The sequence below is a fragment of the Catharus ustulatus genome, chromosome 3 (genome assembly GCF_009819885.2).
Source record: "Catharus ustulatus isolate bCatUst1 chromosome 3, bCatUst1.pri.v2, whole genome shotgun sequence".
Taxonomy (NCBI): Eukaryota; Metazoa; Chordata; class Aves; order Passeriformes; family Turdidae; genus Catharus; species Catharus ustulatus.
In genome coordinates this window covers 17,220,459-17,235,545 of record NC_046223.1, presented here as the reverse complement: position 1 = coordinate 17,235,545, position 15,087 = coordinate 17,220,459, and the positions used below count along the sequence as shown (strand labels likewise).

Sequence of the window (15,087 nt, the reverse complement as noted above, 5' to 3'; positions counted from 1 at the left end):
GAGATTGATCTGAAGACTTTTGTGTAAATATGTGAAGTTGAAGGTGTTTATTAAATAAAACATGGAATGTGAACATGCATGTATGAGAAAGAAGTCATAAAACGCTAATACTTCACATAGCCAGTACATCAGTAGGTATATGAATACTGGTGCACAGAGCACTTCCAACAGAGAAAGTTCACCTGGTACTGAAGGTTGCTGCAAATCATGGTAGGCTATTCCCTTTCTGGCATCTACAACTTCACTTAAGATTGATTGCATTGATAGATGTCAAGGAAAATATATGAAGGAATCAGTAGCATCTGTCACATTTGACCTTGGGGCTTGAAATCTGAAGGTTATTTCTTGTACTAGTCTTGTTCCTTTTCTTTTTTTTTCTTACCAGTAGCTTCAGTAGCCTGTCTCAGAGACCAGGGAACTAATAAAAGGATTATTTTTGTTTGTTTCGTATTCTTTTTGGGAGGATAGAGGATGTTTGTTTGTTTGTTTTCCCCTTTGCCTCAAAAAACTTCACTAAATCCAAGCTTATGTTTTGCAAACGCCTGGGCTAAGGCATGACAAAAAATCAAGACCAAAGTCTTAGTGTGTATTTGGGTCATTTAAACTTATTAAAACTTATTAAACTTATTAAAAGATGTCTCAAAATTTAAAAGACATTTTTACTCTCTGAGAATCCTAAATCAGGAGTTTAAGTGATCCAGTTCAAACTATGCATTTGAGAAATTCAGGTAATCCAGGAAAATAATTTGGATTTATGGATTCGTTAAAAACTAACTCTCTCACCCTGATGGCCAGGCACCATTAATCCTTAATTTTAAAGAGATAACTTGAATTGTCCTAGACAGAAAATTAGTACTTAAACTTTTTCTGTGCTATTACCAACTACCCAACTTTTAGTCCCTTTCAGTCTGTGAAATGAAAGTGCAAAGGAAGGAAAAAGAGGGGAAAGAAAAGTAATGACAAAGTTGGTGTTGCTTTTTTCCCTCCCCCTTTCAAAGGATACTGCACTCAATACCTAGGAAGAATCAGTCTGATATCTTTGATAGCAAATGCTTGCATGTGGAAAAAAGTTTTTCTTCTCCACCTAATAAACCTTTGATTCTTCCAGTACCTCAAGTTTAGACCAGAGGAAAGCTTTAACTCTGTTGGTCATGGCACCTTGAAGAGTTCATTGCTATTTAGTTTTCAGTTTGTGCAGCACCACACAATCAATCAGGCTGGAAAAGACCTCTGAGATCACGGAGTCCAACCTATGTCCAAATACCACCATGTGTGTCAACAAGACCATGGCACCAAGTGCCATGTCCAGAGTCTTCCTAAACACCTCCACAGATGGTGACTCCACCACCTCTCTGGGCAGCCCATTCCAATGTCTAGTCATCCTTCTTATGAAGGAATTCCTCATAATGTTCAACCTTAGACTCTCCTGGTGCAGCTTGAGACTGTGCACTCTCATCCCATCACTGCTTGCCTGGAAGAAGAGACTGATCCCCACCTGGCTTAAACCACCTTTCAGGGAGTTGTAAAGAGTGATAAGATCCCCCTCAAGCCTCCTTTTCTCTAGGCAAAACACCCCCAGCTGCTCCTCATAGGGCTTGTGCTCCAGACTCTTCACCAGCATCATTGTCCTTCTCTGGGCACACTCCACTACCTCCATGTATTTCCTGTAGTGAGGGGCCCAGAGATGGACACAGGATTTGAGGTGTGGCCTCACCAGTGTCAACTACAGGAGGACAATACTGCCCTGGTCCTGCTGCCACACTCTTGATCCAGGCCAGGATGTCTCTGGCCACCTGGGCACACTCTAGCTTGTGTTCAGTGCTGCCAACCAGCACCCCCAGGTCATTTTTGGCTGGGCAGTTTTCCAACCTCTCTGCCTCCAGCCTGCAGTGCTGAAGGCCATTGTTGTAGTCAAAGTGTAGGCTCCAGTACTTGGTCTTGTTGAATCTCATACTGCTGGGGAGATTTAAATTAAAATAATTCAGGATCTGTAAGGTAAAATACAGCACTGCAAAGATTTAGTCAATAGTATGAACCTGATATACAAATGTCTGCACATTTGTAAGACCATTTTCCCATTCCACTTGGACACAAGATTGTGGCTGAAGTTGTCAATGTCACACTAGGGTGAAGTAAATGTCTGTACACTTCTCTTTTAAAAGTCTTGGTGGTTTTGCTGCTGCTCAAGTGCTTTATTATTACTTGAGATAAACATGGGTCCTTTTTGGAGATTTTCTTTGCTTTAGAGCATGCCTCATTTTTCCATGTAGCCCAAAGACAACAAAGCAATATCTTCAAAGGGCTCCAGAAAGGGTTTGCTGTGTTGTCAGATGAGATTGGGCTGTAGCACCTCATTTCTTCTTACATCTATATGGAAGTGAACTATTTATTACAATTAAAGGTATATTAATATTACCAGAAACTGAATTTTGAGTGCCATTCACTATTGTGGCAGATCATATTGTGAACGAACAATATCCTATGACCTCTTGGACCTACCAAAGCCAACCAGCTTAATTCAGTAGTGAGTAATTGTAATTACTTTTTTTAGCAGTTGATCACAGTCCTAATCAAACTGATGAAAAATCATTTTGGGGCAATGTGGGGGGAAGGTACTCTTTCTTTTCTTGTAATATATGTTATCAGATACTAGCTGGCAGTGCTGCCTTTTATCAATATTTGCCAGATTCATGCAAATGGGAAGACCAAAGTTGTGTATATTCCTCAAATTACAATGATGAAACAGGACAGGGGACATAATTTTATAGTCAAAATACAGTAGAAAATGAGAAGTATGTGTCAAGCATGAAAATTTTTCTTATGTCTTAGTTTGAAGGGCAGATGTCTGCTAAGGAAAGCAGGAGCCTCCCTTGAAATGACAGATGGAAACCCCCTCCCTCCGAATTATTATAATTTTATTATTAAGGGGCTCTCAGGCAAAGATGTGGGAATAGGAATAACCGTTCTTTACTAGTATGTGTAAACATAAGAACCCAAACAAATGACAACTTAATAGGAAAATTAAAATAAAATGCAGTAGTACAACAAAACACTGAAAGAGAGCAGAATACAACCTGACACTCTGCCAGTCAGGGTGTTGGTAGCAGTCCCATTAAATGGTGGCTGCATCCTCCTGCAGTGACAGATGTGGTTCAGTTGAAGCAGTGGTCCTGTAGACAGGTGCAGTTTTCCTCCAAATGTCCAGTGATCCTGTAGAAGGGTCTGGTTTTCCTCGAATCCAGTGGAAGAAGGCTGCTCTGATGTTCAAGATGTCAAATTTTACCTAGGTAGGAAATGCTTGGCTACTCCCCCTGGCTGGAGCATCTCCCAGTGGGATGATGTCATTTTATCAGTCATGCAGTGGGACTCAATGGGCCGTTAACAGAAGATATTTCCCTGGATGAAGGATGGGTTGTGGAAAAGATAAAGAACGCTGCCCCTGGTTTAAGAAGTGGCCCATTAGCAGAAGATATTCTCCCCCACTCCAGGATAAAGATCACTGCCACACCTGGTTTCAGTAGATGGTGATAGAATACATACTTTTGGTTACATCCCGCATTGCAATCCAAGACAGCTTACTACTGAAGCACATTGCTTACTATGTAGAGAATGGAAAAAAAAAAAAAGGAAAAAGAAAAGAGGAGTGTATTGTTCACGGTAAAGGCTCGCTTTTACCAAGTGGAATAGCCTTTTCTGCTGCTTTGAACACAGTGCTGAACACACGGTAGTGTAGGAAGGACTGGGGTGGGAAGCTAGATTCCCAGTATGCCTTGGCATGAGGATCCTTGTGGCTTCCCAAATAATCACAGGACCTGTTGGTGACCTTTGACCCTGGAAACTACTTCTGTGCAAGAAACCTCAGAGTCTGGCATATCTGACTCTGTAGAAATTATGCCAAACTGACCCCACTAAGAGAGTTCAGCTACCCTTTGTTCACCTCGTTTGGATATTTATTCTTTGAAACCAAAGATTCCTTAATATATATCATTTCTTACAGGGCTAAAACAATTTCCTCAGACCACTCTGAGCAACCTAATCCAACTTTTATACTCGGCACAAAGATTTGTCATCTTAAAGTTTTGTACCATGTATCCTTCAGAATTATTTTCAGGTTCCTCTTCTCTGGTTGTTATGCTATTCTCACTTTCCAAAGTATGGGCTGGCTTTTTGCCCCCCATTCTATCATTCTTGTTTCCGTGTTTTATAGAACTTGTGTTTTCTTCTCTACACAAAGGCTTCTACTTCAATTTTAAGAAGTCATCCTAAACTAATCTTCACAACCTCATGTTGATGTTAGTCCCTGCTACAGTTCCTATCAGTTTGGACATGTCAGGATGAATTGAGTTTTGATAAAACCTAAGTAAGCAAACCATCTGCCACACATCCACACACCATCCAGCCTCATCTTCTCAAGCCTGCACAAACACTTCATTTTGTCATCTTTTCTTTGTTTAGGTGTCTTTTCTGCTGCATGAAATTGCAATAGTCTTTTTAGGATCCTTTGCTGTGTCCAAGTATCTTTGCCCATAGCCAAATGCTTCCGACATTTGTTTCCAGACACTAGGCAATTAATATTGCCAGCCTTGTTTCTAGTTATTTTTCCACTCCCCTCCAGCTAAGCTCTCTGTCGTTCTGCTGTTGGCCAAGTTTTATAACAAGCCTGTGGTATAATTGCTTTCTGTATCTCCTACTTACTTTTGACCTTAAAATCCTTCTGAGTTCTATGCAACCTCCTCTGCAGCAGTCCCATTTTGGAGCATGGTTTTGTCATTGTGTGCAATTTCCTTGGGGCTTTCCCTGCTAATGCTTCAGAATCTCCTTCTTATCCAAGGCAAATCTACCCTGCTGTAGGAAGTACTGTAGAAGATTTACAAGGCAATATTCCTGCTTTCAATTTCAGGGAGAAATTAACTAGGTGATGATGACTTTGTAAGACTTTAAAGTTGTGTCCTTGACCCATCCACCTGCTAAAAGTGTTCCTGTAGTGGGAATGCAGTAGATTCTGTGTTCTAACTCAGGTTATTGGTTATCCCCCCCAAAATTCTCAGTGGTGTGCCATGCCTTGCAGCACAGGGTTCAAGTTTTGTGGGGCAGCTTTTCATCCTTGCTTTAAAGAGCACTCGCTGTATTGCTGCTCACCAAAAATGTTGCCTATTTTTCTCAAGTGCTGGTAAATTGTGTGTTTTCCACACAAGAAAAAAGAGAGCTCTGATAAACTTGACCTCTAACTTACAATTTACTTCTGCATATTAAAAAAAAATCAAAGGCTTATTCAACAGGAATTAAGAAGCTAATTCTCAATAAATTCCCACATGGGAAATTGAATGAAGGCTTAGAAATTATTTAGATTCTGATGTGTGCTGCAGTGGCAGAGGCAGCAGCTTGAAATTATTTTCAGTGATTGAAGAAAGCAATGCATGACTTTCCACAGGGATACAGTGGGGACTGAACTGTGTGACACCAGTGTGAAGCACTTTGCAGAGCTTTAAATTTAAAACTCATGTACTATATTTGTTAAATAGTATTGCTCCTGCCTGAAAGCATTTTTCTGTCAAATAGCTAGCTTTGTTTTGTTTTGAATTTTATTGCTTTCTATAGCACACATCTAGTACAGTAGAAATTATATTCCTTTAATAAAATACTTTTTCAACAGCTCTTTTTTGTACTAGCAGGGCAATCATTACAGTCAGCAGCTACTCTAGGAAAAACATGGGGTTTGGGGTTGACACCAACACCAAAGGCACAGGTTTCAGACAGCCTTGTCAGACCTGTTTTAAATAGTGCTTGAAGCAGGTTATTTCTTCACTTGTGCACTTTTGTAGAAGGCTTTCCCTGCACTGTTCTGATTGTTCTTCAGTATAGGGAAGCCATGAACGTTCATGGCTTGAGCAGTAGCATTTTGGTATCTTGTCTAGAGAAATGAACAGTCGTCCTCTCCAACACATTTGCAAGTGCTGGACATTTCCATTTTTTTTAAATTTTTTTTTTTCTCTCAAAGGGTTGTGTTCATGTGTTTTACTTTATAGACGTGGAGTTCTCTGAGTCATCAAGAATAGCTGCCAGCTTTTTATAAACATCAATCCATAACCTCATGGTATTTGTTGTGTCTTAGATCAGGCTGACTAAATATGATTTTCTGTTGGGAATAGCAGCAATTAAGTTTGTCTGCTGAATGTAACTGCAGTTTTCCTGATCATCCCTGGCTTGGTGTGCCATTCCTGCTGATGGATTGAGGCCACAAAGATGCATAATAAAGTTTCTTTGGACAAGGCAAAGATATTCCAAGCTGGGACTTGAACCAGCAGCACATCTGTCATCCTTGGTGAACTTCTCATAAGGATAAGATTGCAGAAGATTGGCACAAGTCTAAATTTTTCACAAGGCAATGAAGTTTTTATGACTCTGCTTTACCTAACAAGGAATCCAAGCAGTAGAATAAATGAGACAAAGTCAACAGCCTCTCATATTCCGATCAGTGACCTGTTATTATGATACCTTTATAATAGAACGAAATTACACTAAGGGGAAGATTTTATCAAAATATTTGCATTGAAATACTTTTTCATAAGGAAGCAAGTAATCTGATTTTCTTCAGCAGTAGAAAATTCCCAAGTACAGAAGTTTTCCTGTACAGTGTGCTTGCTCAGAGATGTTAAGATAATTTTAGTTAGATAATTGTTGTCGCTACATTATGTGCAACGGCTGACCTGATTATTTTTAGGATGTTAAACATCTTAAGAGTGCCTAGCTAAATTTACTGCCATACCAGAAAATAAAACCATGAGATGATCTTATTGTCTTAGTTTAAGTGTTCTCAAATCTAGCAACTGGGTTGAGGGTTTTTTTAAAATCTCTGTGCATTTCTTCTCTAAATGCCTGTCTTTCAGGAGGTTGTGGTTTGGGAAGTGTGGGCTAAAGCTTTTGACATCTCAGATCCATATCAAAACCCTGATGATTGCAATTTTTTATTATTTCATGCCAGATGAGCTGTTAAGAAGCTTATTTCTTAGATGTCTCTAAATAACATCCGACACAAGTTGATTTCCCTTTTTTATAGAGTCTGTTGTCTGGGAACTTGGGCTCCTTTCATTCCTTAGGTAATTTCTCCAGGTCAAGGTTGGAACATGTATGTGGTCTCTTTGAAAAGGCATTGACTGCTCTTAGTTTCTGTTTTAGATGGGGCATTTTGATTGCTGGCGTCAAGGCAGTTACAGCTGTCAATAAAACAGCTGCTCTCAGACAATGAGAGATACCGTCAACTTCAATGTTTATCAACAATCAGACCACTATCAACATAATGTTTTTTACAAGAACATCTTGCTTTCTTTTTACTTATTGCCTTCCGCAACTATTCTATTATGAAAGGGGTTGGGGAAAATATCCTAAAATATCCTATAGAATTTTACTGATCTCTTTCCTTAATAATTCAGAAATTGAGAGATTGGTGTGGTATTGGCCAACAGAATTTCTGTCTTCCCAAAAGCTCTTTTATCTATTCTTGATATTCCCACAGATCACTTTCTCCTGTTCCCTCTGTCTCAACTTTTCGCTTCTAGTTTTATCTTCCAGGCTCTTCTTCTAAACAGGTTTCCAAACTCTCAACAGGTCTCGTTTTCTCTCTTATTTAATCTTCACTCCCTCTCTCTTGCTCCTGTCTTGTCTTTGACTTGGATACATTTCTTCATCACCGATTCTGGGTCCAAAACCTGGGGGAGTATCATGGTTTAACTGTGAACAAAATGAACTCTACCCCAGCTCAAGCCAGCACAGGGAGGCACTGAGGAGCTGATTTTGTGTGCCCAGCTCTGGTCTCCGTTTCAGCCCGAGCTGTGCACTGGACACCTTTCCTTGTGCAATTCAATTGCTGTTCTCTGCCAAGAAGGCACGAACATCAGCTTCTTAGAGCTTGCAAACTGGCCTCAGTGAGGTGAATTTTCACAGCAACAGCCATATAAGTAAAGCAAGTGCTTCTATAGCTCTCCAGCAATGCTTTCATCAAGTGGTCTGAAGGACTCTTAATAACTCTAAGACCCAGCTGAAGGAGGTGGCACTGTACAGGTGGACACAGTCAAGCGTTAAAGAGGTGTTCTAGCACATCATTAGTGAGCTTGGTATTCAACAGATGTGTGACTGGGTGGCACTGCATTTATGGTATTTTTTACTAGAAGAGTGCAGGTTTTGATGGAGAGAGATAATGTTGATGTCTGGGTTTTTAGAGTGAAAGGAATTTATTCCAGTGGAGATTTTAATCTGCATCTCCTCTGCCTCATCTGAGTGACCCAATACTCTTTTGGAGAATGGGCATTAATACACTGAATTTCAGCATGAGCACAAAATCTAGATTTTGCATTTGTTGCAATACAGAAATATTTATGGGGCAAAGCTAAGAGGAAGAAATAATTGTTCATAGGCTAGGACTATTCTAGCTCTGCATCTGTCCCTGAGTCCTCATCATGAGCAGCACTTGGCAGATACATTTCTACCCTCCATGGGACAGGCACTGCATGTACTCTTTCCATCTTCTCTTCCCTGTGCTCCTCTCAGCTCTCCTCAGTGCATTAATGCTTCCCATTCCTGAGATATGGATGCCTGATTTGCATCCATCTAATTGTGAATGTTTTTTTCCACAAATTAATCACTACCCCATCCCAATTTCATGTGCCTTTGATGCCTGATTTTAATTGCCTGAATGTAGAAAGCTTCAATGAGCAGAAAAATTAAAATTGCAAAATCCTGATGGCTTTTTGTAGTTGAGTTATTTGCCTCCAACATCAACCTGAAGAGTATGTTTTACGCTTGAGTTTTTTTCTTTTTTTTTTTTCCTTAAGTGAGTGAATGTCTTATTAATTTTCAATTTCTGACAGAGACACAGGCTTAACTGCAATGGATAGACATTGCAGCTCCAGAACATGAAACAAGTTCAGCATTCCTAGATTCTGAAAGAGATCTTGCAAGCAATGAAACAAGTTCTCCCCTTCTTTTGTAGCAGGACTTGACTTCAGAACAAAACTGCTGTTTCAAAAGATTGAAACCTCAAATATATAGCAGAGTTTCAGGGAGGGGATAAAAGTGGGAATGAAGCACATTGTGTCCAGCTGAAAAACCAGAAATAATTTAGGACAATTGCATTTTTTTTTTTTAATTCAGAGAATGTCTTCCATGAAATCAGGACTTTTTCCATGAAAAAACAGTGTTTTTCCCATACTGGTTTCTTGGACTGACCCCAAATGCCTTCTTAACTCTCTGTTCAGGATTACAGTGGCTGTCATTTTGCTGCCTGAGTTCACACACAGCAGAGTTTGTCCTTTTCCACAGGGATTGTTCTTTATTCCTATGAGACAGCACGTCTTCTCCAGCCACTCTGTGGCATGTCATGGAAATGACATGACTTGCAGAGCATCATCAGAATGCAGCTGGGAAAACTCTTTACACAAGGAATCATAGCACTGGAGTGTCTTTCTATCAGTGCTGTACAACAGCATGGCTTCACAAGAGAGTGCAGAGTACAGTTGAATGATGAATCTACTCAGACAAATATTGCAAGTCACGTATGTAAAGCAAAGTAAAGCATGCTGATCAATGAATATCTTTATTTTTGTTTGCTTTAAAGATGACAAAATGTGCTCCCACTTTACAAATTGTTTGGGCATATAGAACTTAATGAAGTGTAATAGAAGAGCCGAAGGGTCCCATGTTTTCTCAGAGTGAAGAGTAAAGTTACTTTGTGAAGAAAAATCCCCCTGGTGTAGAACAAGTTAATTAATTATTGAGTGGAAAACAAGCTGTCTGTCACATTGCTGAATTTCAAATCTGAAATTTGTTGCCTTTTATCCACTTGGGGTTTTTTCCTAGAACTGATATAACTGTTTCTCCCAGTATTGACTTTTTCTTAATCACTTCTGCTTGTAGTCTTCTGTAATAATTTACGCCGTGATCATGCTCAGCTATTATCTGCTGACTGATAATAGAGTTTGTTTTACAGACAGCATTCATTGTAGTGTAACTGTTCAGAACTGGCACAGCAAGCCATGGTAATAAATTCTGCAAGTTAATGTCATTCTCTACTCAGCTTTTCCTCAGTTGTCCATCAGAAAGTATTTTATTTTCTGTTCCTTGCCCATGACAGCCCCAGTGAGAGTAGTTTGGGTTAGTGGGTTTTTTCAGCATTTAGGTGTAAATATGATTTTGGTGCCTTCTTACCTCTGAAATTTATTTTGAACATCCTAATGGAATGTTTAGGATGTTCTTGAGGGGCAAATACATAGCCTATATTGACTGTCTTTTTATACAGTTACCCTTTTGACCATAATAGTTAATTTGAGTTGAAGATCCACTGGTTGCCTTTGGAAGGAAGAAAAGTTGGCAGGGATACCAAAGGTTTGGATCATCCTGTTGATTTGAAAGTCTTGTGTTCCTGAAAATGAGAGATATCAAACCACACAAAGAATATTGTTCACAGTTGTGTGGCCCGAAAGCTTCTTTGTCTTGTTTCTGGGCCACTCTCAGTTCTTACTGAGCTCTGTCTTATGTTTGCTCTTTTCTGAATATGGTATTCCTGGGTTTCTTCCTTGTTGTCTCTCCCTTATCTATGCATTATACCATATACAGGAACTAGCCTTTTCTCTCCCACTTCCGAAAAAATTACTATTTTTTCCTCTCTTTTTGCTTGACTTTATGAAGATTGAGGAATTTTTGGTATTGGATGCGCTGGGTATTGCTTGCATAAGTAGTTTGTGTGCCTGTGTGTGAGAGAGACTTGCTGAGTGTGATACAGTATATTAATCCTGGAATGACTGCTGAAGGGTGGCTTTGCGGATCCTTATTCCCTCTTGGAAAAGCCATCAATGTTATGCCAGTCTCATCCATCTTTTAGAGAATGCAGGTATAAAATTATTTGATGCATAAACTCAATATGTTTTCTACCATAGAAGGAGAAGGGAAGGAGTGCTCCTCCAGCTCATTAATCAGAATGAGAATGAGAAATTGTAACAACTTCCCAGTCATTTACTATTTGCTCCAAAGTAAATCTGTCTAAATATTAGTGCACTGGTGATAGTAAAAAAAAAAGAAAGGCAAGATGAGGGGGCAGGCAGGAAAAGAACCTTGTCATTGGCTCGTCACATGCTGTACGTGGTAGACCAAAGATATATGTCCTGTGGCATCTCTGTAATGAAAACTTGAGCTATAAAAATAGTTTCTGCCATGTTCTGGAACAGGAACTCTCTGAGGAAGCACATTAACAGTATTTCACATTACAAATTATTATTGCGTATTCAGCTATTGTTTCAAATGAAAACTGTGTGTATTACAGGGAAAGGGAAGGAAGATAGTGTTTCTTCTGTAAGCAGAATAAAGATTTTATGCATCTGGCTATGTCAGTTCTGGCCTATAAATTTAAGTTAATACTTTAACAGAATAATTAATTTCTTGTACCTAGGATGGACTTTTACAGGTAGTTCAGGGTATCCTGGCAGTGACTGAATATGAATCTCTTCACTTTCACTGTGCCTAGACAGAAGTATTGCAGTGTGAAAATGAGACTTTTTGGATGTATCTAGTAAGGAGTCATCTCCCATGTTGAATGAAAAGACATCATGTTGCAGAGGTTGAATATTACCAAGTAACAGTATTTTGTGCAAATAGTGGGGTTTCAGCCATGCCTAACATTTTTGAATTAATTAAATGTTTTGTTTCATGCACTCCCCTCTCTCCACTCAGCAGGGCGTGTGTTTGAAAAGCTGGTCATCTTCATTATTTGCTTACTTTCTAATTAGCTGTATGAACTTGCACAGGAGGTCACCATTGTCTTCACAACAATTTGGAAGAAATTTTAAAACATGACTGAGGGTTTCTGCATTAGCATGTTTCCAGCAGAAAACTAGTTGTTAAGATGCTGATTTTTCTCCTCCTACAGCCTCCTTTCTAGAGGAAGAATGTTCCAACCTTTTCTACCCTTTATGGTGCCAGGAAACATCCTCCAGCCCTTCTCTCTGAGTTGTGTTGTTGGCTCTGACTGCATAGTTTAGCTTCCATTTCTTTGAAATTTAATTGCAAATATGTGTATAAGTGAGAGAGAGGAAAAATATTTTTATTGGTATGTTATTTTCTGGGTATGTAAATTGGAAAATGTTAGAGAAAACATATGCTCCACACAGTTCTTTGTTTGCCCTATGAAGCATCAGAAAACTGAATCTAGGAGGAAATGGGTCCTATTTCCAATTTCTGCATTAGCTTATGTAAAAGGCAGGAGGAAGAAGTGGTGTTTTATTTTATGGTCCTTCAGTTTGCTGTGAAATGGGGTGAGAGCAGCACTTGTACACTTTGACAAATCACTCTGAACTTAGAGAAGAGCCAGGCTGATGTTAGCAGAAACCAAGAGAAGCAAATCAAAGTATGCAGAAAACATTGATTTCATTCTACTGTTACAATTACTGCTTTCTGGAGACACAGCAGTGTCTTACTCTGCTCACCTTTCCAGTGGCCTGGCAGTGTGGGATGCTGGATGCAGCTGCCTTGGAGAAGGCCCCAGAGGAGCATTGCATAGGGCTTACATTTTTAATCTCATTTACGGTTCATATTTGAGCCTTAATGATGCTGCATCACGACAGCAGGATGTCTAATCCATATCAGCAATGCATTTATATTACAGAATCACAGAATGACTGGGTTGGAAGAGACCTCCAAGACCATCAAGTTCAACCCATGCCCCAACACCTCAACTACACCATGGCACCAAGTGCCACATCCAGTCTTTTTTAACATACAACCAGGGATGGTGACTCCACCACCTCCCTGGGCAAAGCATTCCAATACTTTATTATTCTTTCCATGAGAAACTTTTTCCTAATATCCAACCTATATCTCCCCTGGCACAGTTTGAGATTGTGTCCTCTGGTTCTGTCAGTGCTGCCTGGTGAAAGAGACCAACCCCACCTGACCACAGCCACCTTTCAGGGTGTTGTAGAGAGTGATAAGATCACCCCTGAGTCTCCTTTTCTCCAGGATGAACAAGCCCAGCTCCCTCAGCCATTCCTCACAGGGTTTGTGTTCCAAGCCCCTCACCAACCTCGTTCCCTCCTCTGGATGCGCTCAAAGCATCTCAGTGTCCTCCCTAAACTGAGGGGCCAGAACTGGACACTCAAGGTGCAGCCTCACCAGTGCTGAGCAGAGGGGAAGAATGACCTCCCTGCTCCTGCTGGCCACACTATTCCTGACACAGGCCAGGATACCATTGGCCTTCTTGGCCACCAGGTCACGCTGCTGGCTCATGTCCATCCTGCTGTTGACCAGCACCCCCAGCTCCCTTTCTGCCTGGGCACTGTCCAGCCACACTGTCCCCAGCCTATAACACTGCAGGGGATTATTATGGCCAAAATGCAGGATTTGACACTTGGACTTATTCATATATTCAACTTCATCATATTGGACTCTGCCCATCCATCCAATCATTTCAAGTCCCTCTGCAGAGCCCTCCTACCTTCCTACAGATTGACACACGCTCCCAACTTAGTGTCATCTGCAAATTTACTGATGAAAGTCTTAATACCCTCATCCATGTCATCAATGAAAATATCAAACAGAACAGGCCCAGCACAGACCCCTGAGGGACACCACTGGTGACAGATTCCCAGCTGGATGCAGCACCATTCACCCCCCCTCTCTGGGCCCAGCCATCCAGCCAGTTCTTAACCCAGCAAAGAGTGCTCCTGTCCTAGCCACGGGCTGCCAGCTTTTCCAGGGAATGCTGTGGGAGACAGTGTCAAAGGCCTTGCTGAAATCCAGGTACACAACATCCACAGCCCTTCCCACATCCACCAGGCCGTCACTTGGTCGCAAAAGGAGATCAGGTTGGTCAAACACGACCTGCCCCTCCTTAACCCATCCTGGTTGGGTCTGATACCCTGACCATCCTGTAAATACTGCAGGATGGCACTCGGTATAAACTGTTCCATAACCTTACCTGGTACTGAGGTCAGGCTAACTAGCCTATAATTACTAGGATCCTCCTTCCCACCATTTTTATAAATGGGTGTCACACTGGCCAGATTCCAGTCATCTGACACCTCCCCAGTGAGGCAGGACTGTTGATAAATGATGGAGCAGCTTTGCAAGCTCATCTGCCAGCTCCCTCATCACCCTGGGATGGATCTCATCTGGTCCCATAGATTTATGAATACCCAAGCATCTCAGCAGTTCTCTGACTGCCTCCTCTTTGATACCAAGGGGACCATGCTGCTCCCTGACACCATCTGCCAACCCAGGAGGACAGCTATCCTGAGGACAAGCTGTCTTCCCACTAAAGACTGAGCAAAAGAAGGCACTTTCAGCACCTCTGCCTTCTCTGCCAACAAAGGTTGGTCTTATCCTTCCTTTTACCAGCAATATATTTGTAGAAACATTTTTTATTATTCTTTACAGAAATCACCATTTTAAGTTCATACTGAGCTTTGGCCTCCCTAATATTTTTTTCCTACATGCCCTAGCAGCCTCCTTAAATACTTCCTCAGACACCTGACCCTCCTTCCAAAGATGATACATCCTCTTTTTATTCTTAAGTTCCTTCAAAACCTTGTTGCCCATCCAGGCTGGACGTTTGCTTCATTGACTCATCTTTCTGCACACAGGGACAGTTTGCTCCTGTGCCCTCTGTTTTGAAGCACATCCACCTTTCCTGAACTCCTTTTTTAAGGGCTGTTTCCCAAGGAACTCTTTGAATAACTCTCCTAAAAAGGCCAAAGTCTGCCCTCTGGAAATCCAATGTAAAAGTATTGTTGATGTTCCTCCTGATGTCACCAAATATTGAGAATTCTATAATTTCATGATCACTGTGCCCCAAGCGACCTCCAACCACTACATCTCTCACCAGCCCATCTCTATTTACAAACAACAGGTCTAACATAGTCTTTCCCCTGGTGGACTCATCAGCTGCAACAAAAAGTTATCCTCTACATACTCTAAAATCTTCCTGGACTGCCTTTTTTCTGCTGTATGAAGTTCCCAGCAGATGTCTGGCAGGTTAAAGTCACTACAAGAACCAGGGTGGATGATCCTGAAGCAATATCTAGCTGCTTATAGAATAAGTTGTCC

At 40.9% G+C, this 15,087-nt stretch overlaps 1 protein-coding gene across 1 annotated transcript in view; it reads left to right on the top strand.

Annotated features, from left to right (window-relative positions):
• ALK (ALK receptor tyrosine kinase) overlaps positions 1-15,087 on the top strand; it is a 320,839-nt gene that overhangs the window by 149,276 nt on the left and 156,476 nt on the right.